At 35.1% G+C, this 22,143-nt stretch overlaps 7 non-coding genes across 7 annotated transcripts; 5 read left to right on the plus strand and 2 right to left on the minus strand.

Annotated features, from left to right (window-relative positions):
• Window positions 1–894: 894 nt before the first annotated feature.
• Window positions 895–967, minus strand: Trnam-cau (transfer RNA methionine (anticodon CAU)). The gene has a single exon. It is a non-coding gene; the product is annotated as a tRNA-Met (tRNA).
• A 2,263-nt stretch (window positions 968–3,230) lies between these two features.
• Trnam-cau (transfer RNA methionine (anticodon CAU)) lies at window positions 3,231–3,303 on the plus strand. The gene has a single exon. It is a non-coding gene; the product is annotated as a tRNA-Met (tRNA).
• A 925-nt stretch (window positions 3,304–4,228) lies between these two features.
• Window positions 4,229–4,301, plus strand: Trnam-cau (transfer RNA methionine (anticodon CAU)). Its single transcript has one exon. It is a non-coding gene; the product is annotated as a tRNA-Met (tRNA).
• A 922-nt stretch (window positions 4,302–5,223) lies between these two features.
• Trnam-cau (transfer RNA methionine (anticodon CAU)) lies at window positions 5,224–5,296 on the plus strand. The gene has a single exon. It is a non-coding gene; the product is annotated as a tRNA-Met (tRNA).
• Window positions 5,297–6,421: 1,125 nt separating this feature from the next.
• On the minus strand, window positions 6,422–6,494 carry Trnam-cau (transfer RNA methionine (anticodon CAU)). The gene has a single exon. It is a non-coding gene; the product is annotated as a tRNA-Met (tRNA).
• A 1,072-nt stretch (window positions 6,495–7,566) lies between these two features.
• On the plus strand, window positions 7,567–7,639 carry Trnat-cgu (transfer RNA threonine (anticodon CGU)). The gene has a single exon. It is a non-coding gene; the product is annotated as a tRNA-Thr (tRNA).
• A 1,040-nt stretch (window positions 7,640–8,679) lies between these two features.
• Trnam-cau (transfer RNA methionine (anticodon CAU)) lies at window positions 8,680–8,752 on the plus strand. The gene has a single exon. It is a non-coding gene; the product is annotated as a tRNA-Met (tRNA).
• Window positions 8,753–22,143: the final 13,391 nt, after the last annotated feature.

Consider the following 22,143-nt stretch of genomic DNA (forward strand, 5'->3'; position numbering starts at 1 on the left):
AAAAGAGAAAAGCAGACTTACAGCCTATTGTAGCGTATAGAAAACAAAGAGGAGAAAGCTGTGAAATAACTTTTGTATTTTTTAAGGCGTGTCTAATTACAAATATACTGGCACCACAAACTCGAAAACAAAGATAAGAACATTATTAGTTAATACATAAATCAAACGAAAGAGTAATGATTCATGTTATCTGATATCACTGGGACCATGATCATAGATATCTCAAAGAAACTTGTTTGTAAATGATTAACTACTGACTAAGGATAGTGAAAGGAAATGGCAGAAACTAGAAGAATTGAAAACAGAAAAAGCGCATAAAATAGCTAAAAAGATAAAGTCTGTAAGGCTCTGACAATAAGATTTACAACATATATTCAAAAGATTATGTAAATTAAGGGAACGACTTTAAATGAAAGGTATATGCAGGTGGACAAACCATAACTACGATGCAAGCCGCGGGTACGAAAAACTGATCAGTTTTCGAAATCGTTCGCATCTATCCATAGTCTAACAGTGATTTATTTCTACCAGACAAAAAACATTTCTTACCCATACTCATACTACATGGGGACTTGGATCACACGCAGATCTTGCACCCCAGTCCCAAGTGCTTGAGAACATCACTTCTAAACTAATCATGTTTAAGCCGTCATTACCTTAAAATGTGCTTGTAAAAGCGACCATTACAAGCAAATTCTTACTAAGGTATATCTCAATACAGAAGACTAACTTTTAGGACATTTTGTTTATAAAGTAGAATGAAAGTAGATCACCCATTTTCTTAACTTCTCCTATTAATTGTCATCAGACAGATTTTTAATAAGCAGCTTCTGTGTAAACAAAACTTTTTTTGTACCACCGGGAAAACATAGCACGAAATAACAAAAGATTTCCTGCCCCGAGTGAGGATCGAACTCACGACCTTCAGATTATGAGACTGACGCGCTGCCTACTGCGCTATCGAGGCATGGATATGTTACTAATGCTGCTAATTTGCGCTGATTCGACTACTAATATGCTGTCATGCTCAGTCCTGTATTACTGGATGAAGGCTGCAAACCTTCAGACCCTTTTCAAAGTATGAAGATACCTTTTAGTGAATCTCATTTCTCTTCAGTATTCTAGAGCATACTTCCTAACTACCTGTCTATGTAACAGAGATAGAAAATAAACACATACACACATTTATTTATATATAGATATATACACTATATATATAGTGTATCTATATGTACAGATAAAAAATATGCAATCGAATACTAAAGAAATGAGAACCACTAAAAGATTATATATATATATATATTATATATATATATATATATATATATATATATATATATATATATATATATATATATATATATAAATTATATATATAAAATTATTCACACTAGTTTTGATTAACTCTACAATTTGACCTTTACAACTGTACTTCTGTAAGTTAACAGCTTGTGCACTGATGTATATTAACACTGCTTTGTGCAGTAATGACGGAATTAACTAAAATTCCACTAAGATTGCAGTGTTGCTCTCTGGTGGATTAGAGCGCCGTAAATAAACTGATTCTTTAATCCGCAGTTACTGTCCTATGAAAATAAATTGGTAGTGCTAATCACATCGCGGTAATTAAACAACCATTTTCTAATACCTGCCTACTGCGCTAGCGCTACCAAGGCTCATATAACGGCGCGGTAACGTGGCTAAATTTGCGATAATTCGACAAGCACGTTCTTACGTTACATTCTCTCTCTCTCTCTCTCTCTCTCTCTCTCTCTCTCTAATATTACAACAATGATTCACACAGCGAGTGAACAGAGCTCAATCTCACATAGGAAAACGACTTCAGGCCGCTTCCTGAAGAATCCGTTTTGTCTAATAAACTCTTGCATTGCATTATAAGTACCTATTGGCTAATCGACGGTGATGGATCACACCTAAAGAGGGAACTATCACTATAATAAGATTTTTTTTTTTAGGGGAGATTGAAAACCGCACACTATATAATTATAACGAACACATTTACATATATACATAAATACCCATATATTAAAACTTTGTTTAATCTCATTGTATTACATAACATAAAATACATGAATATCCTAATTCATAATTTCCTAAATAACAGATTCCCTCAGCACTGCCCTATGACTCGTATCTGTGTTATCTTTCATTATCTAGCTGCGTGCAGTAATGACGCGATCAGTTGCAATTCTGCAAACAATAAAAAAGGGTTACAGTTACTCAACAAAATGACACACAGATTCATCCCTAAATAACTCATCATCATTTCCAGCGAATGAAAAAAGTGTATCTAGTCATAATCACATGGTGTTATTTTATTGTACTATTACATGCCAAATATTATCTCTTTCGGCTAGATAACAGAAGAAATAACAAAATTAGTATAAACTATATATTTCTTCGGAGCGGAGACGCAAAATTTTATGAAAGAGGCTGCAATATAATGCTATGAAGCTTGCCGGATCTTCGAGGATTTAATAACTACCAAAAATATTCCTTACCGCCGCATATATCTAATTTATATAATTTCATTAAGTCTATAAATGGATTAATGTTGGTATCTTGATGCTCTGACGTGAGATTCTTTCTCTTTACTCTACAGCATTCCGACTATAATTTTGCATATTCTAATGCTCTTTTGCTTTCGGATCTGTGATATTATGTTGCTGTTTTTGTAGATCATTAACCTTCTCTACAAATCTCTAGTGGAGTCATAAAATATGGAGGTTTGTTTCAGTTCAGAGGCACTTCAAAAATGTTTTTGCGGTGTCACCACTATGCAATAATGATGAAGGGAATAACATGATTATATAGTCTTTAAATCTGTAATGCAAGCAAATTTAATGGCAAATAGTGAAAAAATGAAATTTTATGCATTTCAAAGACGTGCAAAAATAATGTAATATTAATTTGAACTTCGTAAATTTCAAATCAGTTCAGAAATATTAAAAAAAAAAAAATTTCCATTCATAAATCATTTGCACGAATATCCCCAGTCAATATACTAATTATCTTGTGCTTTAATATCCGTGACATAAACTTGGGAGATGAGAAAAGTAACTTGATCATAATATATGCTGAGAAGTAGGGACATTAAACATTATTAAATGCTGTAATTACTCCCAGTATTCTCCTCTCGGCTTCCTGTCCTATCCCTAAATACTTTGAGTAGTAGCGCGACGATAATAGCACTTCTCTTGAAAAATAGCGCCTCGATAGCGCAGTAGGCAGCGCGTCAGTCTCATAATCTGAAGGTCGTGAGTTCGATCCTCACTCGGGGCAGTTAAGTTTTCTAAAATGACTATGTGATGATTATGGAGAGCATTGAAGATTCATATGTAATACAGAAAAAACCCAAATTACCTGTGATCATGAAAGTAGTAGTGTTATATGTAACTGTGAGCATTTTGTGGGACCCAACAAAACTCTATTACGAAAGGAGTAATGTAAGTAAATCTCAATATTTATGCTGCTGATTATTAAACAAGGAAACAACTAAAAATGATTCATGAGTTTAAGCTTGTTTCTTAAGAAAAACTTGCACTCAGGAAGGTACTCTATTTCCAAATCTTATCAGTTTGTTATAAATTTTTATAAACTTAGCCACATCTTTTGTGATAAATTATAAGATAAGACAAGAGAGTATATATAATTTAGCTGACTTAATTTAGGCTTCAGCAGTGCGCCTCAATATTCATAAGATAATTCATGAATTTAAAATAACTGTTTTCAGTAGTGTTCCCACTCTATTTAACCCCTTCTACGAAACAAATTTCAGCAATTTACATGGACATGTATGTTAGAACTTTTGAACTTTCAAATGCAGGAATCAAATAAATCATGTATTTCAGGGGACTATAGAATTAATGTAATATTAAGTTACTTTGCATTGGAAAACCTGTCACTTGTTATAAATTTGAAATTCATAACTTTCAAACAAATTCAGAAATTTTTTTAAATTTCAGTTTTCCATTCAAAATTTTCCCATCTGCTCAAATATCCCCAATCATAATAATATTCGCCCGGTTCTTTCATACCCATGGCAAACTTTTGAGCTGAGAAAAGTAACTTGATGTCGAAAATTAAGGACATTAAACATTAAAGATGGTATAAATATTCCTACTATTCTTCTTTCGGCTTTCTATCCTGTCTGTAAATACTTTGAGTAGTAGGGCAGCGATTATAGCGCTTATTTGAATGATATAGCGCCTCGATAGCGCAGTAGGCAGCGCGTCAGTCTCATAATCTGAAGGTCGTGAGTTTGATCCTCACTCGGGGCAGTTAAATTTTCTAAAATGACTAAGTGATGATTATGGAGAGCATTGAAGATTCATATGTAATACTGAAAAAACCCAAATCACCTGTGATCATGAAAATAGTAGTGTTATATGTAACTGTGAGCATTTTGTGGGACCCAACAAAACTATTACGAAAGGAGTAATGTAAATAAATCTCAATATTTATGCAGCTGATTATTAAACAAGGAAACAACTAAAAATGATTCATGAGTTTAAGCTTGTTTCTTAAGAAAAACTTGCACTCAGGAAGGTACTCTATTTCCAAATCTTATCAGTTTGTTGTAAATTTTTATAAACTTAGCCACATCTTTTGTGATAAATTATAAGATAAGTCAAGAGAGTATATATAATTTAGCTTACTTAATTTAGGCTTCAGGTGTGTCTCAATATTCATAAGATAATTCATGAATTCAAAATATATGTTTTCATTAGTGTTCTCACTCTATTCAACCCCTTCTACGAAACAAATTTCAGCAATTTACATGGACATGTATGTTAGAACTTTTGAACTTTCAAATGGAGGAATCAAATTAATCATGTATTTCAGGGGAATATAGAAATAATGTACTATTAAGTTACTTTACATTGGAAAACCTGTCGCTTGTTTTAAATTTGAAATTCATAACTTTCAAACAAATTCAGAAATTTTTTTTAAATTTCATTTTTCCATTCAAAAATCTCCCATCTGCTCAAATATCCCCAATCATTATAATATTCGCCCGGTTCTTTCATACCCATGGCAAACTTTTGAGCTGAGAAAAGTAACTTGATGTCGAAAATTAAGGACATCAAACATTAAAGATGGTATAAATATTCCTACTATTCTTCTTTCGGCTTTCTATCCTGTCTGTAAATACTTTGAGTAGTAGGGCAGCGATTATAGCGCTTATTTGAATGATATAGCGCCTCGATAGCGCAGTAGGCAGCGCGTCAGTCTCATAATCTGAAGGTCGTGAGTTCGATCCTCACTCGGGGCAGTCAAGTTTTCTAAAATGACTATGTGGTGATTATGGAGAGCATTAAAAATTCTTATGTCATACTGGGAAAACCCAAATTACCTGTTATCATGAAAATAGTAGTGTCATGTGTAACAGTGAGAATTTTTGGGGACAAACAAAACGCTATTACAAAAGGAGTAATATCAGTAAACCTCAATATTTATCCAGATTGATTATTAAAAATGGAAACTAATTAAAAATGATCCATGAGTTTATATTTTCATCTTGTATTATGATTGCTGTTATAAATATTAGTAGTTTAAAGCAAAGATGAGAACAACAATATTTTTCCTTCAATAATTCCTGCATTTGGAAATTATCAAGTTCTAGCAGACAGGCCCATGTAAATTCTTGAAATTAGTTTTGTAGGATTTTATTTACAACAGTCTAGCCTATTTCTTAAGAAGACTTGCACTCAAGAAGGTATACTATTCCCGAATCTTATTAGCTTTTCTAAATCTTTATAAACTTCACCCAATCTTTTGAGACTAATTATAAGATAAAGTATCTTAATATTACATTATTTTTTACATTCCTCTGAAATACAAAATTTATCTAATTCTTTCAATTGGAAGTTAAAAAGTTCTAGCATACAGGTCCATGTAAATTGCTGAAATTTGTTTCATAGAAGGGGTTGAATAAAGTGGGAATAGTATTGAAAACATATATTTGGAGTGCATGAATTATCTTATGAATATTGAGACACACACCTGGAGCCTAAATTAATTCAGCTAAATTATATATACTCTCTTGACTCATCTTATAATTCATCCCAAAAGATACTGCAAAATTTATAAAGATGTACAACTAACTGATAGGATTTGGGAATAGAGTACCTTCCTGAGTGCAGGTTTTTCTAAAGAAATAATCTTAAATCACGGATCATTTTTAGTTTGTTTCCTTGTTTAATAATCAGCAGCATAAATATTGAGATTTACTTAAATTATTCCTTTGGTAATAGAGTTTTGTTGTCCCCCAAAAAGCTCACAGTTACATATAACGTTACTACTTTCACTACCACAGGTAATATGGGTTTTCTCAGCATTACATATGAATTTTTAATTTTCTCCACAATCAGCACATAGTCATTTTAGAAAACTTAACTGCCCCGAGTGAGGATCGAACTCACGACCTTCAGATTATGAGACTGACGCGCTGCCTACTGCGCTATCGAGGCGCTACAATTTAATCAATCAAGCTTAACTCGCTGTGCTACTGCCTTTTAATAAGGTTTAAAAGGTTTTATTAGAATGTTTTCAAGGATCGGGAGATACTGGATAGGAAAGGACACCAGAGAAAGCCCTGAAGATAAAGAGATGCTATAAGAAGGAAAGATGACTGTAGAGGAGGGGGGGTATCTGTATTATAATTGCTGTTATAAATATTAGTAGTTTACAGCAAAGATGAGAACAACAAAATCATTTATTTAATTAATGCATTTTGGAAGTCAACAAGTTCTGGCAGACAGACCCATGTAAATTGTTGAAATTAGTTTTGTAGGACTTTATTTACAAAAGTCTAATAGAGTGAGAACAATACTGAAGGCATTATTTTGAGTTCGTGAATTATCTTATAAATATTGAAACATCCACAGAGAGATTGTCAAGCCTGTTTCTTAAGAAAACTTCCGCTCAAGAAGGTATACTATTCCCAAATCGTATCATAAATTTGCCATATCTTTTGTGACTAATTATAAGATAGAGGTATATACCCTATCTTATAATTAGTCACAAAAGATAGGGTAAAGTTTATCAAGATTTATAAAAGCTGATACGATTTGGGAATAGTATACCTTCTTGAGAGCAAGTTCTCTTAAGTAACATGCTTGACTATCTCTTTGTGGATGTTTCAATATTTATAAGATAATTCACGAACTCAAAATAATGCCTTCAGTACTGTTCCCACTCTATTAGACTTTTGTAAATAAAATCCTACAAAACTAATTTCAACAATTTACATGGGTCTGTTTGCTAGATCTTGTTAACTTCTAAATGCAGGAATTAAATAAATAATTTTGCTGTTCTCATCTTTACTGTAAACCACTAATATTTATAACAGCAATTATAATACAGAAAACCCCTCTTCTACAGTCATCTTTCCTTCTTCTAGCATCTCTATCTTCAGGGCTTTCTCTGGTTTCCTTTCCTATCCAGTATCTCCCGATCCTTGAAAACATTCTAATAAAACCTTTTAAACCTTATTAAAAGGTAGTAGCGCAGCAAGTTACGCTTGATAAATTACATTGTAGTGCCTCGATAGCGCAGTAGGCAGCGCGTCAGTCTCGTAATCTGAAGGTCGTAAGTTCGATCCTCACTCGGGGCAGTTAAGTTTTCTAAACGGACTATGTGGTGATTATGGAGAGCATTAGAAATCCATATGTAATACTGAGAAAACCCAAATTACCTGTGATCATGAAAATAGTGTTATATGCAACTGTGAGCATTTTGGGGGACACAACAAAACTATTACGAAAGGAGTAATACCAGTAAACCTCAATATTTATGCTGCTGATGATCAAAAACGGAAACTAATAAAAATTGATCCGTGAGTTTGTACTTTAATCTTGTATTATCATTGCAGTTATAAATATTAGTAGTTTAAAGCAAAGATGAGACCAGCAAAATGATTTATTTAATAATTCCTGCATTTGGAAGTTATCAAGTTCTAGCAAACAGGCCCATGTAAAGTCTTGAAATTAGTTTTGTAGGATTTTATTTACAACAGTCCAGCCTATTTCTTAAGAAGACTTGCACTCAAGAAGGTATACTATTCCCAAATCTTAATAGCTTTTATAAATCTTTGTAAACTTTACACTACCTTTTGTGACCAATTATAAGATGGGGTATATATACCTCTATCTTATAATTAGTCACAAAAGATTTGGCAAATTTATAAAGATTTATGAACGCTGATAAGATTTGGGAATAGTATACCTTCTTGAGAGCAAGTTTTCTTAAGAAATAGGCTTGACTATCTCTTAGTGGGTGTTTCAGTATTTATAAGATAATTCACGAACTCAAAATAATGCCTTCAGTACTGTTCCCAAACTTCAACAATTCCACCAATTTACACATGGGTTTATCTGCTAGATCTTGTTAACTTCTAAATGCAGGAATTAAATAAATAATTGCTGTTGTCATCTTTGCTTTAAACTACTTACATTTGTAACAAATTATAATATACAAACCTCCTCTTTTACAGTCGTCTTTCCGTCTTATAGCATCTCTCTATCTTCAGTGCTTTCTCTGGTGTCCTTTCCTATCCAGTAACTCCTGATGCTTGAAAACATTCAAACAAAACTTTTTAAGCCTTATTAAAAGGCAGCTGTGCAGCGAGTTTAGCTTGATTAATTACATTGTAGCGCCTCGATAGCGCAGTAGGCAGCGCGTCAGTCTCATAATCTGAAGGTCGTGAGTTCGATCCTCACTCGGGGCAGCAATTATTTTACAAACTTTGTGATGCAAGCATATCTTTCCCGAACTTTTAAGCATTTCACTTGTCACTTGGCAGCCTGATGATTTATTAAAAAAAAATTATACAAATCTCATTAAACATCCGTATTTTACGTACTTCCACCCCTGTCCGATCCACGACTAAGGTACTTTGTTCATTCGTTTTAGTTTGACCTGGCCATAAATACTAAACTTCTTACAACACTTTCATATCGAGTCGTATAATATATGGCACATTATTGTAAATTCCAAGAAGAACTCGCATTTTCGTTTCTTTCAAGTCAGCAAGTAATACTTCTGTTTTACGAAGGAAAATTTTGCCTTTCATTCCACCCCCTATGGTAACAGGTAAACAATCTTCCCTCACATTTAAACTGATATTTTCAATTATGATCGGAAGGCAAACGTTAGTTATAGAGTTTAATTTTAGCATAATTAATATAAAAAAATAAGCGCCGTGATTTGAGACTAAAGGACACGATGAAAGCATAAATAAAAATGCAACGAACTACATTCAGATTTTATGACGGGCTGCGGCTCCTCCTCCTTGTTATGTCCCGGATGAGTGATTGGGGTCATAAAGCCTGCCTTGGCAAAGGAAGAGTAATGGTTCAACAATAGCAATAATAATAATTGTAGCTGAGGCGAGTTGGGTTGAGGGGATAAATTTCAGAGACAGGGAACATCGAAAAGCAAGACGCACGGGGGGCTCTAGAGGACAGGGGCCAGGGAATCCCAGTGGATAGGGGCAGGAATGACCCCAGGGGACGAGGCAGGGAAGGGCATGCATTAGCAGTTACAGGGGGAAATGATATGGAGATCCAACACGCCAACCTTATCTTTATGGCTTTGCCGACCGCATGCGACGAAAGACCCTTACCCAACGCAGCACACTGGATATTTAATGCGTGAAGCGAGGGTACTATATAGTAGTGTGTAAAGGGGGCCTTCAAGCTTCCTATCATGAGAGAGAGAGAGAGAGAGAGAGAGAGAGAGAGAGAGAGAGAGAGAGAGAGAGAGAGAGAGAGTTACTTTAGGTAAGATGGGCTCTAGTACCTGGATCTTCATCTGAGACACGAATGTTATTTTCTCCTGGAACAGTAGACAACTACTTCGAGAGTGACAAACTTTCACTGTCACTTTGGAAATGTCAGCTGTTGTTTATTTTCCAAGTTTTTATAACAAAATTCCCCATAGATTTCTAATTAATACCTTGTTGCAATATTGATGTTTATCCAAAATTCTCAATTTCTATTTGTCTTACTATAGACAATTTGTTTTCAGAGCACTTTTTAAGTTTAACTCATTCTTGTGAGAGGTTAATAAATGGCATTCACCGCAGTTTACCAATGAAATAATTTACTAAATAGCTTTAACTGATTAAGAATTTCTACAAGGATATCCATCCCATAAATCAAGTGAAACAGTGAAAACGTTGCCCAACGCAACATGAGAATATTCACACGAGCATTCCAGTCTGATAAGCTGTACCTTTAAGAAAACCGCATAGATTTAAATTCATAAAAAAATCAATAATTTATCAGGCATTATCTTGACATTCAACCAGGTCAAAGGAATCGATGAGGAGGATTGGTTCTTGTAAGAAAGATGTCTTCCAAAGCTTTCGTACGTCAAAAGAAGGTATCACACCGTGTCTGAGGACATTCGTCTTGAGAGAGAGAGAGGAGAGAGAGAGAAGAGAGAGAGAGAGAGAGAGAGAGAGAGAGGAGAGAGAGAGAGAGAGGAAGGTTGCTAGCTCAGATAATAGAGGCAGGTTTGTTGTTGAGTTAGTCTTGCTGATTATTCAGGCGTTATTGAAACTTGCAGCAAAACTTTGGGGGCCCTAGTGTGATCACACTGGGTCACACTTGGGTCTAAAAGTTACTAGGACAGTAGTAGTAATAGTAGCTGTTGTTGTTCTTAAGCGTGATAAGCTTATTCAGGATACAGATACGAAGATGACATGATTGGTTCTCAGTTATGCTATTTTGACAGTGTCTAAATGGATGGAAAATAACACACCGTACAACATAATGTACAACAATGGCCCATATATATTCATGCTGAATGAAAGCATCTTGGTTCGATTCTCAGGACGGTAAGTCAAGTCCGTAAGGACAAGACCTGTTTCCTCGACCCTGTCTTATGCTATTGTAATTTTTGACGAATAATAATAATAATAATAATAATAATAACAATAATAATAATAATAATAATAATAATAATAATAATTTTCTTATGCAACATTGTAATAACTTGCAAATTACCACGAGATAATAATAATAATAATAATAATAATAATAATAATAATAATAATAATAATAATAATAATAATAATAATAATAATAATAATGAGATATGGGATATGCCAGTGGAAATTGTTCATAGGAACACTCGGCACAATCCCAAGACCCCTGAAAAGGAATCTGGAAAAACTAGAGGCTGAAGTAGCTCCAAGACTCATGCAGAAGAGTGTGCTCCTAGAAACAGCGAACATATTAAGAAAAGTGATGGACTCCTAAGGGGGCAGGATGCAACCCAGAACCTTACACTATAAGTACCACCTAGTCGAATTGGAGGACTGTGATAGACAATAATAATAATAATAATAATAATAATAATAATAATAATAATAATAATAATAATAATAATAATAATAATAATAATAATAATTTTCTTATGCAACATTGTAATAACTTGCAAATTGCCAAGAGATAATACTTCTAAAAGTTGAGCCTCCTAGTCCGGATTACTACAGAATAGCTAATTAAAATTTCAATGACCTGACGCCGCCAATGGAGGTAACATTCGATTCGTCTCTGTGAAAACTTTAAAACAAATTTACTTATTCACATGAAACAAAGTGTAACTCTTCAATCCACAGCTCGAGTAGTTCTAATTGATTTTATTAATATTTTAGTAGCTTCGAACACCAAGCTTTTTCAGTGCTGAATACCTTATACTCCAAGGCAGTCAACTATACTTTAAGCACAGCATAGACCTGAATTTTCAAAGACAAGTCCCATTTTTCTCCATGATTTTCACAAAGAGAGAGAGAGAGAGAGAGAGAGAGAGAGAGAGAGAGAGAGAGAGAGAGAGAGAGATTCCACCACGAGCCAATTTCCAATTACAAGCCCCAATTTTTCTCTCCTAAGTTCTCCCGAAGAGAGAGAGAGAGAGAGAGAGAGAGAGAGAGAGAGAGAGAGAGAGAGAGACATGATATGAGATATTCCACCACAAGCCAATTTTCAATTACAAGCCCCTATTTTTCTCTGAGCTGATTAACAGCTCTCCTAGGGCTGGCCCGAAGGATTAGATATGCTTACGTGGCTATGAACCAATTGGTCACCTAGCAACGGGACCTACAGCTTATTGTGGGATCCGAACCACATTATATCGAGAAATGAATTTCTATCACCAGAAATAAATTCCTCCGATTCCACGTTGACCGCGCCGAGAATCGAACTTCGGCCGAAGAGAGAGAGAGAGAGAGAGAGAGAGAGAGAGAGATGGATTTGATCCCACCACAAGCCAATATTCAAAGACAGGACCCATTATTTCTAACGATTCCACCACAAAAAAAAATCAACATCATTCGATAATATTTGAAATCCAGAGACTTACGAGTCATCGGATTGGAGGCTCACATCGAAACGCGGTCGCGTCAGGCGATCGGGTAATCGCCAGCGGTCGTTAAATTACACGTACAGTGTTTCAGAAAATTACACCTTTCGGGATATGAAAGTTGATAATTGAAATGTGGAGGAGGGAGGACCAGCGCTCTACCCTCCTATTCACACACCCCCTTCCCCCCGCCCCCTCCATCTACTAATCCACCCGGATCCCCTTTCCATTCCAACCCTGAATCTACCAATCAACAATCACCCCCTTCCCGTAACCTCTCCCCTCCCCTTACCCCTCTTGCTCCTACCCCTGCCATTCCTCTCTCTTCTATCTACCAATCAAAGGGACCCTTTCCTGAAACCCCCACCCAACTACAAGTAACCCCTTCAAACCTACCCCCCTATCCTCCTTCCCCCGACCCGTTCCTCCCCTCTCCTCCACCCACCAGTCAACCAGGAACCCCTTACTAAAGCCTTGATGGTTATGAGCGCCTGGTACCTGATATTTATATGCAGAAGCACTGTAATGGTCGATTCACATGCTATGTAATGGGATGGGCGGGTTATCGACAGCAGAAAGAATCAGCTGCGTTTGATGGAAGAGGTCTCTCCGGAATAGGAATGCAGCGACGGCAAGGAATTCGGGGCGAATCGCTCCCGCATGTGATATGCTAATTAGCAGAAAGAATTACTTGTACGGGAAACGAAATGTCCATCACAATGCGCGCGTATAAATCTGCGTTGCTGGATTCATGCGGAGGGAATTTGATACTGCAGTCGTGACGTACATCATATTGTGGAAGTCTTTCTGAAATTCAACGCTGGAGAGAGAGAGAGAGAGAGAGAGAGAGAGAGAGAGAGAGAGAGAGAGAGAGAGAGAATTACGACGGTCATATGAGGTAATGAAGAATAGACATCACGAAATTTCTCTTCGCATATAATTAAATTGCACATTTGAGAGAGAGAGAGAGAGAGAGAGAGAGAGAGAAGAGAGAGAGAGAGAGAGAGTTCAAATTTAACAGCGACAAAGGTACGACGGTCATAAGAGGTAATGAGGAATAGGCATCAAGAAGAAATTTCTCTTCGCATATAATTAAATTGCACACTTGAGAGAGAGAGAGAGAGAGAGAGAGAGAGAGAGAGAGAGAGAGAGAGAGAATTTCAGTATTTAACAAAGACAAGAATAGGATAGTTACGAGAGTTCAGGAGGAACTTATTCTCAGCTTGTAATTAAATTGCACACTTGAAAGAGAGAGAGAGAGAGAGAGAGAGAGAGAGAGAGAGAGAGAGACCTCAAAATGAATTAAAATTCCTTGGACAGAAAGCGTTCCGTAAACAGCGTTAAATGAAACTGCTCAGAGAGAGAGAGAAGAGAGAGAGAGAAGAGAGAGAGAGAGAGAGTCCAATACTCAACCTTAAAAAAAGAAAATTGAATGTAATTCGAAGTTTTACAGCCCATCCATAAAGGGCGAATTGTTGTTATTCCGAGCGACGCCCCTCACAAATTAAGCGGAAATTAGAGGCTGGCGACAACGTTTGCAAATTTACGCTGATATGCCTGAAAACGACGCTAATTATTGGTGATTGACAGCGTGATTACTCACGCTTTTGAAGTCTCCTGATCCAATGGAGGCGAGACTCGGCAAGTAAATCGTCTCGGGAGTAAATTACTGCCAGAATGGCAGCGGATATTTCGCAAGTCGACCCCTGGAAATGTCACGACCAAGGAAGAAATTGAATGAACTTCTTCGTATACCTACTCGCTGATGTATTTTGCTTTCATGTGTTAGGGAACGCATAGTTGGTGTTGTTGAGGGGGAGAGAGAAAAATGGACAGAGATAAAGAATCCATGAAGAATAGGCAGTATAAAACATGAGATTAAAATAGTGGCAATAGCAAGAAAAATGTAACAAAAATAATAATGAAAGTCCTCCTGGTAGATTTAGTAGGATTTGACGACGCCACGAACTGAAGTAGATCTCTCTCTCTCTCTCTCTCTCTCTCTCTCTCTCTCTTTTATATACATACATACATATGCACATATATATATTATATATTATTATATATATAATATAGTATTATTTATTTAATAATAGATATATATATATTTATATATATATAGATATATATATTAAATATATATATATATATCTATATATAAATATATTATCTACCTATATCTTATATATAAATATAATTCTCTCTCCATATATCTATTACTATCTATCTATCTATCTATCATATATATATATATACTATATATATATACTATATATATATATATATATATATATATATATGTGTGTGTGCGTGTATGTGTGTGTGTATGTGTGTGTGTGTGTGTGTGTGTGATATACTATAACTATATATATATATATATTATATATATATATATATAGATATATATATATATATATATATATATATATATATATATATGTATATATGTAATATTACAAAGATTGCGGAATTATTGAATCTTAACTGGGTGGATACACCCAATTTCAAGCGTCGATTTTTTTGCCTGTCTCAATTTTATTCTCAAAATCTTAATTACATTAAAGGAAGAGGTTATATCGAGCCAGGAACTTTCTGAGGAACATCATGACTATATATTGAAGTTGATTAATAAATGAAAGTCGGTAGGGATATACCTTTATGATAAGGAATTATCATCATTAATACTACAAAAGAAAATTAAGATTAGTACAACTAAAATTAGTGGGAAATGATCAAGAATCTTCCTTATTATTACTACTATTATTATTGAAAGCAATGACAGAAATACGAAAGAAACTACCAGTTTTAACAGAACATTAAAAAAAAAAAAAAAAAAAAACACCCCTCCACGTCATTAAAAATCATCATGGGAAAAAGAAGTATATTAAAAGAAATCCCGAAATTACCGAGGTTAAAGTACAAGAAAACTGGTTACATCTGAAAGGGGTAAGATTCATATAGTTAATGTAAATCCCAACGAAAATAATGCAGTATTAATAAGAGAAGGGCTTTGGAAAGGAAATAGCTAAATCCATGTTAAAATAAAGAGACATTGAAGTAAAGTGATTGTAGGGAAAGCATACTGGGAAGCGACGCTTGATAAGTAACGGAAACTAAAAGAAGAGTGAAAATGGAAATAATGTTAAAAGCAGACGTAAACGACGACTTAATACTGATGATGAATGAGAAAGCTCCTTTGTATTGTGGATATAATTACCTGCGGTGCTTAGCATAGTCAGTCAGATAATACATAAATATATATATATATATATATATATATATATATATATATATATATATATATATATATATATATATATATATATATATATATATATATATATATATATATATATATATATATATATATATATATGCACCAAGTTACTCCAATTACTATGAACTGCCGAGGACTGAAAGAAGGACAAAACAATTTCCTAACTATGGTTATTTTCATTTACCAGAAACAGTTTGTATTCTAATGCGGCTTATTAAGATTTAAGATTTTTGTCCAGTTTTATCTAACATACGAACATCAAACACCATCGACAACCTATTTCTCAATAAAGAAATTCATTATATTCATAAAAATAAAGGGCAAAGATACTGTTACTGACAAATGGAACATGAAGAAGAGAGAAGCTGTAATGGTTACTGGGGAAGGGGGAGCGTTTGTGGGGGGGGATTAAATCTGGAAGGTTGAAGAAAGGGTTACAGACCATCTTGGAACTAGGCCTACGTCATCTAATCATCCTCCCAGAAAGACTGAATTCATCAGCGGATACGAAATTCTCGTACAACCCTTTTCTCTCTCCCTTTCTCTCTCTCTCTAATTAGCTCTTGCGGAATCTAAAGCCTCCATTAGGGCCAATGGCTGGGAAAAAGCCATTTTAGTGGGTAGGCCTCTCTTTCCCCCGGTCGTCTCCACCTCATCTTACAGTTCCCATTAGTGTTAGTGGATCCTGGACGTCACATCCTACTGCTACCCCATCCTGCTACCCCCTACGACTATCCTCTTGCGCATCTACCCCTCACTACCCACCACCAAACTCACCATAACCTCACCATCACATAGGACCTCGAAGGTTTGCTAGGAAAGGGGAGAGAGAGAGAGAGAGAGAGAGAGAGAGAGAGAGAGAGAGGGAAAGGGGAAGGTATCACCGTTGCTTGTCTAAAGGATCCTTATTTCTTTTCTCCCCCTTTTTCCGGCATCCTTACGTTCCCAGTTTCTATCGTAACCAGACGAAATTCCTCCCGGAATCGCCTTCCCATTGTTTTACCATCAGCTGTAGATCTCATGTTTGTAGAAATATACCCTTGTATAGATATAAATTTTAATCCAAATTAATAGGGAGCGGAAATACAATGCTCAGCTGATTGATTCACTGTTGCAAATAGAACTTCATTACCATGGTTACAGATGCTTAATTAGAAAACAAATTTTAACGAAAATCCCTATCTGATTGTATTCCCTCAATACATACAATTCTATATGAGCATCCACGCTAATTTCAAGTAAATAGAAATATTCTGGTGGAAAACACAAAAATCAAAATTGCGCAATGTTAAAAGCCATCCAGGCACGAATATCGTTCATGAAAAATTGCTTTCATCAACAAATCTGTCCAACCTTTGGACGTTAAGTTTCCGGTAAAAAAATATGAAAAAGTATGTATACAAATGAAAGCGGAAACGGTGCCTTACATTTAAATGCAAATTTACCTTCACGATATAAAGCCTGAAATCTAACCCAACTGAGAGAGGGATTTACTGCAAATATATATTATGAATATTAAGTAGTATATCAATGGTTGTAAAGTCCTCCATAAGCGATTCAATGTGAAATTCAAAACATTTTTTTTATTACAAATTCATAAATTCTTGTTTTGATTCATCTGCATAATATTTGTGATCGGCTGAAAAGGTGGAAAACAGTCCTCATACTAATGAAATTGACTTAGTAAAGGGAATAATTTATGCACATGGAAATGTCATAAATGAAAGAGCAGGTTGATGAGAATCATTGGCATATTGGATAAAAGGAATCTATTTGTATTATTATGATACGTTAATTTAACACACACACACACATCCAATTCACTCTACCTCGGAATCTATATATTTTTTATATATGTTAACCGAAGGGGAATTTTTTAGCTGATGATAATTTCGTCCTCTCGTGGATTCGAACCAGCTCACAGAGAAGATATCAGGACTTCAGTGACGCCTAAACCGACCAGGCCTGGATGTGTGTGTGTGTGTGTGTGTGTCTGATAAGATTTTGTAGCGTCATTTTTGAATTAATGAATGCCTTATAGCGTCATTTTTGAATTAATGAATGCCTTAGACAATTATTTTCATTAATATTATGATTACAGAGTAGTGTCACGAGTCTATTGGGTCTTTCTAAGGGTCAGTTTACACAGCATGCTGCATATTTAAGACTCATCACCAACTCCTCCCAAATTCTTGTTAGCCCTGCCGACTGGACTGTTCAATAGGGAGAGTTGGTGACGTGGCGTGAGTCTTGATGAGCAGTCCAGTAGGCGGGGCTAACAAGAATTTGGGGGGAGTTGGTGATGAGTCTTACGTATGCAGCGTGCGGTGAAGCCTAGTGTAAACTCACCCTATGACTCAACTAAGGTTGCTGACCCAGAGGCTTTCTTCTTGAATTAGATGTCAAACCTGGTTCAAGGAAATGTTAAAGAACTGGACACTCTTTGATAAAGAAAGAAGAGGGAATGTAGAAGTAGTAAAGGACAAAAAGCAATTAAGAGCCAAAGATGTAACAAAGGACATTCAGTGCCGTCGTAAACACGTCCATCTCGCAAGGCACACTTCGAGAAGGGTCTATCAGTCAGATGGAACAACTTGAATCCACTTTAACGACTGTAAGGTCTGAACTCTTTTCCAGGGCTCTAAGAGATTAATAAGAAAACTATTCCTTTTCAGTGCCTCAAGAGATAAAAAAAAAAAAAATACCTTAATACTTTTCAGTGCTTCAAGAAATGAATAAGATCTCGATTCTTTCAGTGCTTCCAGGGATAAACATGACCTAAATACTTTTCTGGGCTTCAATAAATGGATAGGATCTCGATTCGTTTTCAGTTCTTCAAGAGAAAAAAAAAAAAAACTTGATAATTTTCAATGCTTCGAGAGATTAATATAATCTCGATATTTTGGGGGGCTTCATGACATTTGTCCGATCTCGATTTTTTATAGTGTTTAAAGAGATTCATAATATCTCGGTTCTTATTCAGTGCTCATTAAATTAGTTTTTTTTTTCTTTTTTTGGTGCTTCAAGACTTTAATATGCTTGGGTAAATACATGTTAATATATTGATTGTTTTCGGTACTTCAGGAAATTAATACGAACCACATTAAAATTCTTCTTCAGCAAGGAATGCTGTCAGTGAAGTATAAATTATTATAAATTATATATATGTTAGAAACGGGAAATTTCTACATACCAGTATACATGAACAGAATATAGAATTCTGGCCAGAGGACAAGCGCTGGGACCAATGAGGCTATTCAACGGTGAAAAAAAATTGACTGTAATAAAGTCTGAAAGGTGTAACAGGAGGAAAACTTCACGTTTTACATAAAGAATCATTTGTTAGGAGAGGGTGGAAAATAAGATGGAAGAGTGTGAATATGACCAGAGATACAATAACAGGAACGAAAGGGATTGCAGCTAGGGGCCGAAGGGACGCTGCGAAGAACTTGAAGTAATACTTACAGTGCACCACATGAGGCGCACTGACGGCACTAATCCCCTAAAGAGATCTGCTGTGGTGCTATCATAGAGATATTGTTGTCTTTGAAATTAAATCAGAATTATCTGAACAGCTAAGTTTTTGTATAAAAAAAAATCCACATGCAATAAAACATACCAGTCGACAAAAATTCAGTATCAAAAACATATCAGTTCCTATATTAACAAACATACCTTCCTTGTGTCTACTAAAAATGATTTCACATTGAGGCACAGAAGTGGATATATCCCATTATTTATTAATTTATTTTTTTAGCTCATAGATTTTATCCGGAAAACAGATGAAAATTTGTGACGGAAGTAGTTCTATCGGAAAAAATATTGTCTCCAAGCATCAGAAGGAAATATTGTGAATGAGAGAGAGAGAGGAGAGAGAGAGAGAGAGAGAGAGAGAGAGAGAGAGAGCACATTGCTAGGACTATCATACAGGAACATAAAAAAGATGTTAATCCGGATTATAAGAACATTCATCTTCATAAGAATTACACACGTGAATAATAAATTGTTGCAGGAAACGTGTTAATATTCATCCACATATATACACAAATACACACAATTCATATATATACATATACAATTACATATTTTATATATATAGCCTATATATAACCATATATATATATATATATATATATATATATATATATATATATATATATATATATGTATGTATGTATGTATGTATAACTGAATCACGAAAGTTAGGAACGTGATAAACCAAATCCATAATAAAAAGTATAAGCCACGAGAGAAAATAGACAACGGAGTTTCCGTAAGATCTTTCGACTTTCAAACGTCCTTTACTTAGCAGACGTTTGAACGTCGGAAGATCTTGCAGAAACTCCGTTGTTTATTTTCCCTCGTGGCTTATACCTTTATATTATATATATATATATATATATATATATTATATATATATAACTATATATAAGAAAAAAGGAACAGGATAGCCAGAAGACGTGGTAATATTCCAGACATTATCATTTCCTTAAAATAAATCAAGGGCACAGCCGAGCTTTCGGGAATACATTGCTTTTCCCATCATCAAGGTCACTTATCTATAAAATGATACAAAAAAGAGAAACAGTAAGAACTATACTGATTGACTATATCTAAAAACATTAAAATACTTTAAAAAACATAACACAGTAAAAAAAGGAACATAAAATACACAACACAAAGTAAAAAAGGAACATAAAAACTAAGTTAACTGCAAATCATAAAAGAGGAATAACAAGTTAAAAGAGATTACGTAAAACGCAGAAATGTACGGAGAGCGAAAAATAAAAACATGAATATTGAGAGTTAAAAAAAAATAATGATATTGTAGTACAAAATATTGGAGAACCTACTGTTCATGTCGTAGTTAAATGACAACTGGGCAATCTAGAAAACTGCAAATGAAATGGGAAGAAGCGGTGTGGGCAAAAGAGAGAGAGAGAGAGAGAGAGAGAGAGAGAGAGAGAGGAGAGAGAGAGAGAGAGAGAGACGTTGCCAAAAATATTATACTTTCCATGAGCAAAATCATTTTGTTATAGTCTGCTGGAAAATGATAAGCTGAGCTTTAAATTGTAAGAGGATCCAGGTACTTCTCGCGACGGACTCAATTTCTTTTAAAAATGAACTCTCACATTATATTTTAAATTGCAGAGTAGAATTTCCCTATAGGCTGATATCTTTTAAGTATCTTTGAAAAAATCTTCATACACATCTTCTCTTAATACTTTCGAGAGATTAATTGTGCCTGATCAAAAGGAAAAACCTTTTGCAAACTGAAAAAAATAAATCATAACGTATTCTTGAAACACTATTTTGGTCAATATTAGAGATCTTAAGTGTATCTGTTGAAAGGAATGTTTTTTATTGATGTTATCTTGAAAACCGCTCTCAGAAATTTTCAAACTTCATATTCTTTCCAGTTATTGCACACATCAAGCTTCAAGTCAATAAAGAGACTGTGCGGGAATTGTGAACTCGAGGTTCAATCACTCTGAGTATTCCTTTCGATCATTCGCTTCCAAATTGTGGAATTCTCTAGTTTGCCCTCTTTTGTGTTTCCTTAATCTCTTGCCCTGCTTCTTCTTATGGAGTTATATTCATTATCTTTCAAAGTAAATATATACTAAGACAATTGTACTAGTTTTAAGGATTATTACCGTAGGCAAAGTTGTTATATTTTTCATTCGGTTCAGACGCTTGTCAGTCGTTATTATTAAGTACCTGTTTATTGGTGTATATGCTTATTTACTTTATGTTAGTAAGATTATGCAAAGATAGGAGTGGATTTTGATTGGCAAGAAGTGATTAGAAGGTGGGAGAAAGCGAGCTCGGATCAGGAAACTTTTGATGGCTGGGTTGATATATAGACCTGCCTTAGCCGTTTTCCTTAGCCTACCTTCTCGCAAAGATGATCAGTCAATCAATTAATCCCAATATGATGCAAATTTCAATACCAAAAATTTCAACCACTTCATTTTCTCTCTGTCTGTCTGCCTGTATGTCACTGCATGTGCATGCCGGGGGGTGTTTTTGCGGACGTTAAAAGATTCTTTTTATTTATTTTTTATTCAGTTTTCCCCGATGCAATGGTCTAGCATTGCAATTCCGTTCACTGCACACAATACTATGTTATCCAATCCGGACCGGTTTCACCGGCAATCACTCTGAAAATTGTCCCATTCGGCTTAAAAACGCTGAATGGCAAATTTTCAAAACAGGTATTCTACTACCTGGACATTTCCATCAACCACATCATTCAATTTCTTCACGCCCTTTCACTCTTTCATCTTCCCCATCTGCATTTTCCCCGAGTGACAGATATAAGCGAGAGTTTCAAACTGACAGTTTCCCCAGGCGGAGAGAGAGAGAGAGAGAGAGAGAGAGAGAGAGAGAGGAACCACTACTATCCACCTGGTAGAGCTAGGAAGGATCAAATTCACTAGGGTGGAAATAAACCCCTAGTCCTCCTCCGC

This window comes from Macrobrachium nipponense, chromosome 11, assembly GCF_015104395.2.
Source record: "Macrobrachium nipponense isolate FS-2020 chromosome 11, ASM1510439v2, whole genome shotgun sequence".
In the NCBI taxonomy this organism is placed as follows: Eukaryota; Metazoa; Arthropoda; class Malacostraca; order Decapoda; family Palaemonidae; genus Macrobrachium; species Macrobrachium nipponense.